At 33.6% G+C, this 15,642-nt stretch overlaps 1 long non-coding RNA gene across 1 annotated transcript; it reads right to left on the reverse strand.

Moving 5' to 3' along the window:
* Positions 1-714: 714 nt before the first annotated feature.
* LOC309858955 lies at positions 715-13,002 on the reverse strand. Its single transcript, XR_014308455.1, has 3 exons — positions 12,687-13,002; positions 12,464-12,507; positions 715-899 (listed from the first exon to the last, which is right to left on the reverse strand). It is a non-coding gene; the product is annotated as an uncharacterized lncRNA (long non-coding RNA).
* Between the last annotated feature and the right edge of the window lie 2,640 nt (positions 13,003-15,642).

Raw genomic sequence — 15,642 nt, forward strand, 5'->3', positions numbered from 1 at the left:
AGATGCCTAGGCTAATAATGCCTTACCTAGCCTTAATCACTTCTAAATGTAGCCATGTTATGATATTCTTGCCAATAAAAGATGAGTCAAATGATTAATATGTGTCATTTCTGGTTCTCAGACTTGAAAAATTCCTCATGTGTTCTACTTTTTCCCCTTCACATGAGCTTCATGGTGGACATATCTTTGTTTCCAATTTAGATGTGTAAACTAAGACTAGGAATGATGAGAAAATAAAAAAAAGGTAGAAGGAATCTGTGTCTTTTGGAAGTGAAGAGCAGCCAGCTAAACTAACCTGGAATGATGGATGTGGGGAAAACAAAACTATTTTTCCTGTATTTGTGGTTAAGATTTTTATCCTAAATAAGGCACGTTTTCTTGTCATTCATACTTCCAGCTGGAATGTGAATTTGGAATGTTGGAGTTTGAAGAGTCATGTTGGGCAATGAGATAAAAGCTACATGTTAATGACATCATATCCAGATTCCTTTTAATCACAGCTCACGCTCAGATTTTTTGTATGTGAAAGAGTGACACGGTGGCTTTATTGATCAACTTCTATTTTGGCTGTCCATCGCTTGAGCTGAATGTAATTCTTTATAAATTAACTGGGTTGTATTCCCTAAGTGGATTATTTGCATTCTGTCAATTAGTATAGAGCTAGTTCGGTAACAATTCTGCTCTGGCTAAGAGAGTTGCTTGCAGTCTGGATATCAGCACATTCTTTATTTATTATCTAAGAGAACATGGTTCTTCTCCAGGCAGTCCTTCTTCATGAGCTATTATGTCTCAGGTACAAATGAGTGGGTATTGTTATAAACCTGAGATACAGGAGTTTTCATTACAAAGTTTCCATTTATCTTGTTTGAAGAGTTGCCCATTTCTTTCCTGTGATATCCCTAGAAGATAAATTTGTTGCAATAAGATAAAGGAAACTCTTCATTGAAAACCATGGCAAACACTCAGGTCAGTTTTAAAGTGTATTTTCCACACCCCACATTATTACAGCAGGTCCAATTAAATTTTAGTGCCCAGGGATCATTCTTTGCTATTATTTTCTAATAGAATGGAGTATAATATTATCTTTGAAGCAGTTTCTGTTCGAATTACTACCCTCCTCACCCCACTCTGCCTTTACTGCTTTTATGTGGACTCCCTAACCTGAATTGTCTCCAAACTCATGTCCTATAGTTCCAGGCTAAAATTTGGAATTTTTATATATTTGGGGAACAGCCTTATAATCCATCCTATTTCAGAACGAATTCCTGTAATTATTACAAAGAAAGGAAGAATAAACTGCAAATTGATAACCTAATATATATCCAGAGTAGCCCTTCTTTTATTTTATTAAACTGTCAAAAGAAAGTTTTGGCCTATTGCAAAAATTCCTAGGCAATTAAATAACTGAGCATATTTTGAAAACAATAGTAATAGATAATACCAATGAACTAAAATAATGTAAGCCTATCCTCTGGATAATTAGGACTAATATTTTGTGACACTTTATTGTCTGAAACATTTTAACAGCAATTATTCTATTTGATTCTCATAGTTCTATGCAGCAGGATGAACAGGTATTGCCATATTAGACATTTTTTTCTTTAGATATGTAACCTAAGGCTTCTATAATTTTAGCAGCTATCTAGATAGCATGTAGCAAAGGTAAGCCTACCGATTCCAGAATCTGTCATCTTCCTACTTGCCATATAGTGTATAAAAATAACAACAACAGCAACTTACATATCTCTTTGGAAGATCGCATTGCTGTCCTTACACGTATAGAATAATTGTGCCAATTTATACAAAAATAGAATAGATGAGCGACAAGACTTAATAAAGTGTCTGTCTGCTTTCCTGGAATACTGGCCTGTAGTAAGAACCTGCTTTCAGTTGAAGAGATGACAGGTTTTAGTTAAATATTTTAATGAAGCCTATTTTTATTATTTTTGTTTTTTCCTGATATGGCTTCTTCTTACTCAAAATTTGTCTTTACCTTCAAAGAAAAATCCGATGCCAGAAGATAAATCTATACTGGGCAATATTGCTTGTAATTATCATCACTATTAACATTATTGCTATGAAAAATGTTTCTCCAATTATATTTTAAGTGAGAGAGGCCATGTTTTTATATGTTCTTCATAAAACTGAAAATTTAGTACAGAAGAATCTTTTTGTTTAACACCAATAAAAGGACAGATAATTTTCTGGCCTGTGTGCCCCCTGTCCTCACAATGTATTTTGAGAGTGATGTGCTTTTGAAAGGTCTGAGGAAGTAATCTCAGGTACCTCAGGATCTATGTGTGGATGCCTAAATATTTTGAGCAAAGTGCCTTCTTGATATTATTTATATTATGTTGTTTAATAAAATTCCAGTTTTTAGCAAAACTGCCTTATCGACTGGTGATTTGGGCACCTTATGTAGAGAGCTGGTTTCTTTTTCTTTAATAATTATTACCATCCCTAGTAAAGAGTGATTTCTTAAAGGAACTCATCTGATACAAATGCCTTAAAGATTACCAGTAATTCAGGCAAATACAAGGATGTTTATAAAGGGGGTAATTCAAGTAGCTTTGAAACCACTGTAAATGTATGAAAAATATGTATTTTCCCTTCTCCCTGAGTAAACTGCACAGAAACCAACATAAATGGTGCATAAAGCTTTCATGACTTAAGCCCTAGGCTATATATTTAAGTGGTCCCCACTGTATTCACATATAGACAGTGGCATCATATATTAAGAATCACAATAATAGCAAAACAACTATAACATTATTAGCATGATTTTATTTTTATTTTTATGGCTTCCTGACCAGTTTGACAACTACCTACTTGGCTTTTAGGAAATGTCTAAAATGCCAGTTATACATACTTTATGTTGGAGAAGATAGACAGCTTTAGATTTACTCATGGGATCATCCACAGGAAAGCTTCTCAGAAAAAATTGGGGGGTCTCAAGTTACAATGAACATTCCATATAGAGGCTTCCTTGTTATCAATTAACTCAACTTACTTCTTCATCAATTTTTTCCCCCTTCAGTCTTGATGGTTTTATGACCTAGACCCAGGCAATACCCTTAGGCGGTCCATGTGATAATTGACACATTTTCTAACACGGTATAGTGATGCCCAAGTCACTGCTTTCAGGCCGTGACTTGAGCTTATTGGAGTCTGCAGCAGGGGCTCCTTTTATCCTCATACATCAGAATCCACTGACAGCTCTCCCATGCAGGGACCACGCAGATCTCTCCCCCAGGAAAATATATGCAAACACCTCCAGAACATTGTAATGGTTGCTAGGCATCACAATGGTGACATCTTTATGATAAACACAGTATGCAGAAGAAAGTCTAATAAAAGAATAACAAATTATTACATGCAAAGGGCAATTTTACGAGATTAAAGGGGATAATAAATTACTGCTAGCATCAGAATACCATGGTACCTTTTAAGATATTTCACAGTGGAGACAAAATGAGCCACCCTGTAAATACCTGGAGAATGTAGGAGAGAATAGCAAATCGCTTTTCTGCATTTCTGAAAGATAGTCATGATGCTTGCCTTATAATATGGTGAGTTCAGCAAGTAATTATGGCAAAATAGGGTTATGCATGTAGTTCCTACTGTGATGTTTATTATTCTTTTTTATATAGCTATTGTATGTCCATTACTTGCAATCTGCATACTATTAACTTAACCAAAAACCCGTAAGATTTTATTTCTAAAACAATCTCAATATGTGAAATATTACATAGTAAATTCTAGGACTCAAATACATTTTATAATAATTAGTTAATACATGTTTTTAACAGAACAGTAGGAGTTTTGATATTTCATTAAAAGGCAATGAATCACTTCCCTTGATGATTTTGATCAGGTGTTCAAGAAATAAAAAGGAAACGATTTCTAGATTTTCATATTTAATTGACATTTCTCTTTCACTTTGAAAAACAGCCAGTGTTTCTTACTTTTTCTTGTCTGTACTTATATTACAAAGTGAGAAAAAAAAAATTCTGTTATGAACTTTGGAGACATGACAGTTGTAATACATAGAATTATTATTTTATTTTGTTACAAGAACAGGGGCTACTCAGACATTTCCAGTGGTAAATCTAATCTAAGGTAGAGGGGATGAAGGAAGGGAAAGAGAGAGAAAGGGACGGAGAGAGTAGAGAGAAAGAAGACCTGAAAGGAAGGAAGGAAGCAGGGGATGGAAGTGAGCCATTTCTAAATTGGACTAAATTGGACTACCTCCCCAAATACTTCTAGGGGCAACCTGGTGGCACAGTCCGTTAAGCATTGGACTCTTGGTTTCAGCTCAGATCATGATCTCAGGGTCCTGGGATTGAGCTCTGTACCAGGCTCTGTGCTCATCTGTGAGTCTGCTCGTCTCCCTCACTCTCTGCCCTCCCCCTTACACCTCATGCATCCTCTGTTTCTCTCAAATAGAGTAATTAAAAAATAAAAATATTTTACAATAGCTGTTTTAAGTTATAATTAAGTTATGATTCATTGGATAGAAATAATGCAGCCAACCTTTATCGGTGAGCTATTTGTTGCTGTTGTGGCTGAGCCATTGGACTCAGATTTGACCTAAGGACAAGTTGAAGTTAAAAAAAAATGCATTGACATTCTTTTTATACTTTTTATTACTGCTCATGAATACTTGAGATAAGGGGTGTATCCTAGTCATCGTTTTCCCAGCACCTTAATAGCTCTTTCTACTGTGGCTGCAGTGTAGTGGTAACTCAGTCGTAGGGGAAAGTATAGAGAGTACAGCTTTCCAATAGCGTCATACTTGAAGTGCTTTCTGAAAGGGGGGTCCTCACCTGATCAGAATAATAAATATTTCTTTTGACTGATCTTAAAATCTCCTTAAGGTGAGTTTGTAATTCCTGACAGTGCTTGTAGGTGGGAGAGGGAAATGGTTGAGTTATTACTGATAATTATTGGGTATAGTTTGGAGAAAAATTTGGGGAGGGAGACACTGAAGGGGGGCATTGAAGTTCCTCAAGAATTTATGCATCCTCCTCCTCATGGGAGATACACAAAGAGTAAATGGAAGTTCAGTCAACTTGAATATTTAATGAATACAATTAGGTATCTGTCTGTGAGAGTCATTCATATTGTTTCTTTTTTTAAAATACAAATTGCTTTTTAAATTATCATGTAGAAAATGTTTTACTTATTCTTTCTTTGATGCTCTTCCATGTTTATGTAGATCCAAGTTTCTGACCTATTCCAGAATACTTATTACATATTTGAAATTGTGACTATGAGACAACCACTAATTAAATTTATATTTAGCTATATCTTACCTAGGTTTTGCAAATCTTTTTATGAGAGGGCTTCTGCACAGTGGGTAGTAGTGCATATTGTAAAGCCTATTTTCTGGGATTCTTTTTGAATACAAATAATTTTGACTCTTTTTCTTTATAATTCTGAGACTTGGATGAGTTCATCTTTGGATGTCCCCGTTTCCTCATCTGTGAAAATGGGAATAATAATGGTTCATCTCAGGGGCTTTGTGTGAAGATTAAAAGCATTGATAACATTTAATTCACTTAAAACAATGCCAGCTACTAAAATCTTCTATGTCCTACAAAGTCTCAAGAAAAAGAGGGTTTGTTAAATAGAACTCTTGTCTTGACTTCAAATATGGCTTTTGTAAGCATTAATTTCAAAACTGGGGTCATCTAGGCTTAGGGGTATTTTAGCTAATGAAGACATTTCTATTTTTCTATGAATGAGAAAAAAAAAGCATATATACTCACAATGGTATGTACTGATAAGGATGGTATTTTCTTTTGTTTATGCAGTTGTTGCTACTTTTGTAATACAATTCCACTTAAAAGTGTGTTGATTAGCTCTGACTGGTGAGGAACCAGCCAGCATGTATTAACAAAAAATGTAATGACATTAACATGTAATCAATTTTCATCTGGTAGATGAAACATTTTAATATATAAATGCAAATAAGGGAAAAATAGGAGTTATTGATATTTGAAAAAAGTCAAGGGGAGCCACTGGGCTATCTTTTTATAAAAAAAATGTAGTAGAAATTTTTGAAAGAGGAGGTTTTAGATTTCTACAACCTTATCCCATATGTTATATGCCTAATATGTGAGGAACTCATGAAGAGTAGTCCTTTTTAAGTGTTTGTTTGTTTGATTTTTCTATAATGTTTTGTAATTGGCTTGGAATTAAAAAAAAATTTCACTAACACCTGAATGAAAAAAAAAACTGTCTTTTTAGCTTTTATTTCAAAAAGACATTCTTTCTATTTTATAGTAATTAAATATAGCTATAATACATGGATCAGTGAAAAAGATCAATTTTTAGGTGTATAATAACTGTATCTTTACATATTATCATAGTAATATTAATATATCTTATTTATAGGGTCCACTATCTGAGAAGTTCAAAGTATTTTATGAATATTATACCATTAATCCTATGTGACAAGCATGACTATTCCCAGTTCACAGATGAAGATGCAGCAGAGAGGCTGCCGAGTCAGCAAAAATTGTTCTATCTTGTGAGAGAGAAATGTGTATCATATCCAAGACTTTTCTATGAAGAATGCCTTGGAGATTGATTTTCCTTGTGGAGGAATGCAGAACAGCCATAGACCAATAACAATTTCTGAAGTTCTTGGAGCTGTTAGTCTTCCTTGAAAAGCTGAAGCAATGTCCGTGAATTTGTTAATGATGGGTTCTTACTCTTCTGAGTTAGTTATGATGTAGACATCAATGGATTTTTCAGTAATCTTGCTTTATTAAATGAGGGCATTTTTTTTTCCTTAGAGATCTTGCTGCCTCAATTTCAAGTGATGGGCACAGGATCTTCCTTTGCTCTTTGGATGGAAATTGAGGAAATTGGTAGGACACAGCTCACTGTGTGACCTTTTCGTTTTCATCTAAGTTTTGCCTTTCACCTAACCTCTGATTTCCAGTTTAGTTCAGTTTCATTATTTTTTTGGTTTTGTAAATTTTTGCCTTTTCTTAAATTTTTTATCTGGGGTCACTTTCTTGACCTTCATTCTTACATATTTTAGATCTTTATAGATAAATAAGGCTAAGCGTATGAAACTCTTCCTCCAAGAAATCATTGAGTAAATAAAAGAAAGAAACCTCAGTTGTAGAGCAAAGAAAGTATCAAGCACAAGGTATGAGTTCCTATTACTTTATAGACAGTTGGAATAGAACAACACTTTCAGTAATGTACAAAGAGGTAAAACCTTGAAAGCAATCCTTTTCTATAGAATTAAAAATCTCATGAGAATTCTGCTTAATATCAGTGTCTAGTGCTAATGAGTATGAATAAATACCACACTTATGGGAAGATAATTCTAGCTAAACTTTTTATTTAAAATTAGTAAACCTGACCTTGCATATTTTATTTATTATTTAGCTAAGATCCCTCAAAAATTTTTTCAGAATTAACTAATTTAAGACCATTAAGAAAAATAAATATCTTTTATTATGGCTGAATATTATTGAATTTTTAGAAATAATAAAAATAGTTCACAGATCCTCAGTATTACTTTAGAAGATTGTGTATTATTTTCCAATCTCTTCTTGGAATTTTGGTCTGAACTTACTATCTCTAGTTCTACTTGAATTACTTATCTCTTATTGTACTCTCTTAGCACTTGATACAGTTATGCCCTATGATGTAGTACTTAGTATTTTTCTCATACACAGCAACCACTATTTCTTACACTACCATATTGCATCTAATTCTAAGATGCTAGTGACTAAGGGATTTTTAAAAAAATTTTATATTGCACAACCTCCCCCCCCCACAACCAGTAGTAATGCAATGCTTTCTTCTTAGAGTATTTTTTATATTTAGTTTTTTTCATACTGAAGTAGGCATTGATTATATCAGTTATTTTTGCACTTACATTAAAAACAAAATATGAAGAAAATAATTTAAGATACTTCTAAAACTTTTTAACCTTCAAAGTATATATATATATATATATATATATATATATATATATATTGTATTGTAGCTTTGAAACTGAGAATTGTTAGTGTCTGTGTTTTAACACTCAGTTGGGTCATTGGTACTGAGCTTTTAAGCCAGCTTTTTTAAAATAATAAACTTTACTTTTTTAGAGAAGTTTTGTGTTCACACCAAATGGAGGTGGAGAGTTCAGAGGGTTCTCAGGTCCCACACATACACAAGCTCTCTCACTATTGATAGTCCACAGCACAGCGGTACATTTATTACCATCTCTGAACCTACATAGACACATCGTTATTCTCCAAAGTTCATAGTTAAGATTAGGGTTTAAGAGACACTTGGGTGACTCAGTGCATTGAGCCTCTGCCTTCAGCTTAGATCATGATCTCAGGGTCCTGAGATCAAGCCAAGTGTTGGGCTCTCTGCTCAGTGGGGAGCCTGCTTCCCCCTCTCTCTCTGCCTGCCTCTCTCCCTACTTGTGATCTTCCTGTCCAATAAATAAATCTTAAAAAAAAAAAAAGATTAGGGTCCAATATTGGTGTTGCACTTTCTATGGATATTGACAAATGTAGCTACATATTTCCATCATTATAGTATCATACAGAGTATTTTCACTGCCAAAAATATCCTCTGCTCTCTATCTGTTATTCCTCTCTCCCTACTAACTTGTGGCACTCCCTGGTCTTTTTACTGACTCCATTATTGCCTTTTTCAATTGTCCTATGGTTGGAATCATACTTATGCCACCTTTTCAGATTGGCTTCTTTCAGTTAATATCATGCTTTTTAGTTTCCTTTATGTGTTCTCATACCTTGATAGCTCCATTTCTTTTTAGTACTGAATAATATTCTATTGTCAGGATGTTTCAGTTTATCTATCCATTCACCTCCTGGAGGATACCTTGGTTGTTTTCACATTTTGATAATTATGAATAAAGCTGATATAAATATCTGTGAGCAGATTTTTGTGTGAACATAAATTTTCAACTCATTCACTTCAACTCTTTAGGTAAATACCAAAAAGTGCAGTTGGTAGATAGTATGGTAAGAGAATGTTTAGTTTTATAAGAAACTGTCAAATTATCTTACAGTGACTATACCATTTTGCATTTCTTTTTATTATTATTATTATTTTTTAAGATTTTTATTTATTTATTTATTTGACAGAGAGAGATCACAAGTAGGTAGAGAGGCAGGCAGAGAGCAAGAGGGAAGCATGTTCCCCACTGAGCAGAGAGCCCGATGTGGGACTCGATCCCAGAACCCTGAGATCATGACCTGAGCCGAAGGCAGCGGCTTAACCCACTGAGCCACCCAGGCGCCCCCCATTTTGCATTTCTACCAGCAATGAGTGAGAGTTCATATTGCTCCACATCCTTGCCAGCATTCAGTGTTCTAGTGTTTTAGATTTTGGCCATTCTGCTGCATGCATAGTAGAATCTCACTGCTGTTTTAATTTGCAATTTCTTGATGATATTTGATGCTGAAAATATTTTCATATGTTTATTTGTCATCTTTCTGTCTTCTTTGGTGATGTTAAATCCTTCTTCTTTTCTTATATATGAATTCAATATCATGAATTTCTCTTTATGAGTTGCTTTGCTGAATCCTATAAATTTTGATAAGTTATATTTTCAGATTATTTATTAATATCTCTTGAGATTTCTCCTTTGACCCATGTGGCATTTAGAAGTTTTCATTTTGATCTCTAAGTATTTAGGGATTTTCCAGCTATCTTTTTCTTGTTGATTTCTAGTCTTATAACATTGTGGTGGAAAGCATACATTGTATGATTTCTGTTTTTTTTAAAGATTTTATTTATTTATCTGAGAGAGATACACAGAGATAGTGTCACAGATAGCAAGATAGAGCATGAGAGGGGAGTAGGGGGAAAAGCAGGCCCCCCTCTGAGCAGGGAGCTGGACCTCAGGGTTTGATCCCAGGGTCCTGGGATTGTGTCCTGAGCCGATGGAAGGTGCATAACTGGCTGAGGCACCCAGGTGCCCCTGATTTCTATTTTTTTTTTTTTTGAGACTTATTAAGGTGAATTTTAGGGCCAGAATGTGGTCTGTCTTGGGGAATGTCCCTTGTGAGCTTCAGAGAAACGTGTCATGTGCTGTTGTTGTTGAGGTAGTCTATTGGTGTCAATTATTGCAGTTCATTGGTGGTGCCGCTGAGTTCTTGAAACAGCCTTTCAGTTATGAACTAAAGCTCAGAGATGGTCTTGAAATACCTGATCTACCAACCCACCAAGCAACCATTCGATACCTAGGGATTAGATGAATACTCTGGTCTCAGATCTAATTTCAAAACTGACACCTACTCAGCACAAGTTTTGGTGTTGATAATTTTTATAGTTGAATATGATGAGTCAACCAAAACTGTGTAAAAACTGTCCAGACTTGGAAATGACAACATAGAGGAATATCTTTTCCAGTGCAGTGCTGAGAATTGTGTAGTAAACTCTTTATGGATATCTGATTATAGGAAGGTGTGCTCATGTGTTTTTCTTTCTGTTATTTAGGTAATTATACAACTCGACTGAGGTAGATGTTTAGTAGTTAAAGAAGAATAAAAAACAAGTGATTCTTAGTCATATAAACAAAAATGCATTTTGTCTGATAGAGATAAAACTGATTGAAAAGACGAGTCTACTCATTTCATTGCTTTGTAAGACACAAACCAATTTTGCATCCAATAGCAAATTTATTTCAGCATTTTAGATGGCTTAAATATATGTTTTTTCTTCACATATTCCTCTGAACTGGTTTTGTATCTTGCTTTGGTTTCTTCATCAATTAAAGAATTTAATAAATCTTAGATGTGTATTCATTTTAAACTTGCATGTGAGGCATGATATTATGTTTTTGAAGATTACACCATTATGTAATTAAGTCATGATCCCCTCCTGTGCCTCAGTGATTATAAGATACCACCCATTTTAAGAGTTCAGAAATTTTAAAATGTAAATTTGTGCATCTTAAAATTGGCAAATATGATAATCACAGTCATATTAATTTTTCTTTCAAATATCTCTTGAAAATATCTTTCTCCACATTTGTGTGAGTTTTTTGCTTCATCTCTGCATTTTACGCATAACTTTCTAACTTATTTCTCTTCCTTTAGCTTCCATTCTCTCCATGCCACCATTCAGTTGCTGCCTGAATAATGATTCTAAACCCAAATACTTGGGGTACACTGCTGTTTCAAACCCTGAAATGATTTACTTCTTGGTATTGTATTCAGATTTTCACATTTTAGATCCTACATATCTTACTTCTAACTTCATCTTTTCTGTAATTAGTCTCAGATTGTCTGACCTTCTTAGAGGTCATGTACTGACAGTATTACTTTCTAGTTAGAGATTCCTCAAGGCTCTAGAAACTCATCAGTGTTTCATAACACTAGGCATATTACATACTTTTTCGTCTATCTCTTTGATTTGTATTTTTAAAGGTAGCTTTCTCATAGAAGCTTCTGAATGGCTATCTTAAGTATTTCTTATGCATATTACCCTTTGGACAAAGAGTTTGCTGAATTCCAGGTCATTTATTCAGTGAGCCTAATTTAAATTTAACACTCGTGTTCAAAGACAGTTATTATATATATGTGTATTCTGAAGATGATTCCAAAATCAATTATAATAATAACTGGATCTGCTACTTTTTATTCTATTTTGTACATCTAGAGTATAAATTAGGAACATTAAAAAAAGTTTTAGTGAATCACAGTAAAAATAAATTGAGTTAGTACTTATTAGCATTTTAATTTGAACTTTTCTTATAGCCTAAACTTAAGTAGACATAGATACCGCCATAGATGTAGATATAGTTATGTGTGTATGTTTAAAGGCTAGTGCATGCACAAAACATTCACTTTAGACACTTAGTTTTTAGTGTTGGCAAAAAATGGAGTTTCTCACATTAAATGGAATGTGATTAAGTAAGGAATAAATTTTCTCACAAGTTTTTTAATGTAAAACATATTTATTATAAATAGCTGAGAAACAACTCACAGAGAAGTTTCATTTGAAAATAAAATTTTTTTTTCTCTTATAATGTTTTTCATTAGAAAAAATAGTTATATGAACAAGTCTTTTAATCAACACACTTGTTTCCTAGCCTCCTAGTTACTAAATTATCACAGTGGAAACACAAATGTCAGAAAAGCATGGGGGAAGGTCATTGTTTTTTATAGAAATATGAAGAAGTGTTTTGTTTGTAATCTGTAAAGCATAAATATTTCATATCAGAATTCTATCTTTTAGGTTTGATCTTTTTTGAGCATTTTCTGTAGGCAGGGGTGCCTATTTTTATATATTTAACAATTCATAACCTATTTAACAAAAATTTAGTTAAAGTAGCCCATAAATATATCATACCTTTTTTTAAAAATTTTTCCTATGTTATATATGTAAGAAGGATTGGCTCTATTTATTATAAACCTTAAATTACTCATTTATTATAAATACTTAAGACACCCTTGGTACCTACTTTTAGAACTGATTTCATCCCGCTCTTCCATCACGATTTGTATTCTGAGAAGAACACAAACAACAGCAAACAAATGAATAAACAAACAGCAAACAAACCAAAAAAAAATCAAAGGTTGCACATTGATAATGACTCAATTTCTTCTAGACTTAAAGAAGTCTCTTTCAGCTATCATTATCTCAGCCCATCATGAATTTCTGTACAGGCATGTATTGATTCTTACCTTCAAGCTTCACGTTCCCTTTTGTCTGACAGCTACTGCAATTTTTAGTGAGTTTAAATATCATCTTGGTATAAGGAAGAGATGTCTAGTTCTTATGCTGATTTATTCTGAAGATATTCGTAACTAGTCTGACCCCTGAAATTTCTTTACCAGTATCTGGTAAAATATGACTAGATCCACCTGATCTTTTGGACATGGACTGGCACACAGTGCTGTAGCCCACAGTCTCAAGTCACGAGGCCCAGTTTTTCCCATCTTCACTTCTAAAATGCAGGTTTCTTTTCACTGTGTCTGTATTGCTCCTAGGGTATTTGGGACTCCTTGGATTGCCTAGATCAGTGTTTTTGATGGTGGAAAAGCAATCTGGAATAAAATTGCTCAGCACAAATCAAGGCAATCGTACCAATTTGCAATAGTAGCTATTTCATCCTTACCACAGTGAACCAGTATTTTGTAAATGACTAGTTACAAATGCATGGGTAAAACCACCAATCAAAGTATAAGATAGACCACTGGATTTTGGTGTAATAGTGTATGGTTAAGAAACTACCACTTGTAGAATGTTGGCATAGTACCTTAGAAAGATATTCATAATTACCTCAAAAAGTAATTAGATACTCCTGTCATTTCCATATAAATGTCTGGGTATTCTTTAATGATTTTAATATATCATAAAAGATACATTGTTGACTGAAGAAGCAAATATGGAAAACTGGCTGCCTTCTATTATGCCAGAAATTAAGGAAGTTTAGAAAAATGTAAATCAAAATCTCTCTTACTTACTATTTTTTGAAAATTATTTGTTTCATGTTAACATTAAAATTTTGCTTAAATTTCTAGTATAGTAAGTTGTAGATTTTAAATTTTAAATAGAATAAATATTATGACTGTGCTTCTCAATAATTTATAAAGTTATGGGGTGGTCATAAAATCAAAGAATTAAGAGAACCTCTGTTTTAAATGCTACATAAAAGCAGGGGACCTGAGGTGCTTTTCAAACCCATCTTGATTAGACTAGGACTTCTCTTAACTAACTTCTGCCTCAATCTCAAGAGCACCATATCATTCTCGGAAGCAAAAAACTACACTTCCTCATTTAGGCTTTTCTGTCAACCATCTCTCCCCAGCACACATACAACTTCTTAATTCTCCCTCTTTCTCTTCAGAATGCAACCCTCCAACTCCCTCCTCCATCCAACAGATAAGAGTGTTTTTTCATTCTTTTCTATAAAGTCAAGTTTTGAGACAATTACATAGCTGTTATATACTTTTAAGAATATAGCTGTAAAAGTTTATTTTGAAACTAAGAGTTTAGAAATGAAATAATGACTTTCACTATTCTAAATCATTTTGGTAGTCTCTTTCCTGAGATAATAGATATCAGCCACAGGTCTTATTTTTCATGGCTAAAAGATTATAGGAGGAAAGTAAGTATATGCATACCTTTGTACATGCATACATAAAAAATAAAGTAAGTTGGGAGATATGTCAAAACATTATTTTACTAAAATTGTTTTTTCACTGCATGGTGTGCCTTTTTAAATTCAGTCTTCCTATGGGCCATTTTCTCTGTGATAACAACATTCTAATCTCTTTTCTTTAGTAAAAAATCTTCATTTATGAATTTTTAGATTAGGCACTACTATGGGCTGAACTGTGTCTCCTTCCTCCACCTCCAAATTTATATGTTGGAGCTCTGAGCCTGAGTATCTCAGTAGCTCAGAATGTGCCTTTAAAGAGGTAATTAAAATAAGATCATCAGTGTGGGACCTACTCCATTGTAACTGGTGTCTTTATAAAAAGAGAGATTAGGACAAAAATATGCAGAAAGGAAAGACCTTGTGAAGGCAGAGGGAGAAGATGTCCATCTACAAGCCTAAGAGAGAAACCTGGAAGAAATCAACTCTGATGACACCTTGATCTCCAACTTTTGGCCTCCAGAATTATGGGAAATACAAATATAATTAGTTATCTTACATGTTCTTTAGGGTTGAGCTCAAATATTGTTTCTTGCAGGAATGTTTTTCTCAAATCCTGGTTTATTTGTATGTTTAGCTTATTTACTATGGCAACATGACATATTGGGCTTCATTCATCCCTCTATCATATCATTACCTCATGGGATTGAAAGTGATAATTCACTTGATTTTATCAATCTTTACCAAAATATCCTTGATGGATGGCTCTATAGCTTACTCAACTTTGCATTACCAATAACTTGTACCAGCACTAAACTAATGTAAATAATCAATAAATGTTTTCTTAAAAGGAAAGAATACATCTCCTGGGCGTGAGAAAGACATAGTGGTGGGGAAAATGTGAAATCTTTAAAATAGGTTAAAAGCTTACAGTTTATCTTTATGATGGAATAATTGATGTCCAGTAGACCCTTGGGGTTACCTGGTTTTATAGAGACTGTTCTATCATTGGTTTTAACTGGTTTGTTTTGAAATTTTTAGTGGTAGAAGTTAACTTGTGTGGGGCAGATGGTGATATAGAATGTTCCTGTTCATAAAGATGTAAGTGAATTTTTTCTGGTAGTAATGTAAAAATGTTTTTTTTTCCCCCATCCTCCCTGCCCTAAAATATAAATCCAAACATTGCATTTCAAGGCTCATTGACTATTAAGCAATTGTTTATCTATCTGTAAGTTAATTTCAGGTTACTTGATTGTGTGTGTGTCTTCAGATTTATTTTGCACATGCTTTAACATCTAATTTCTTTACTTATTAAAGAGTTAAAATTTTGAAATTCTTTTATAGCTTAATGTATTTACTCTAAAAATTCTTTAATCATAGCATATTAATAGAAATCATCTCTATGAAATATCATCCAATCCAATTGAATCATTTTCTTTTTTTTTTTTAAAGATTTTATTTATTTATTTGACAGAGAGAGATCACAAGTAGGCAGAGAGGCAGGCAGAGAGAGGAGGAAGCAGGCTCCCTGCTGAGCA

Source organism: Mustela nivalis (genome assembly GCF_964662115.1).
Source record: "Mustela nivalis genome assembly, chromosome: 2".
Taxonomy (NCBI): Eukaryota; Metazoa; Chordata; class Mammalia; order Carnivora; family Mustelidae; genus Mustela; species Mustela nivalis.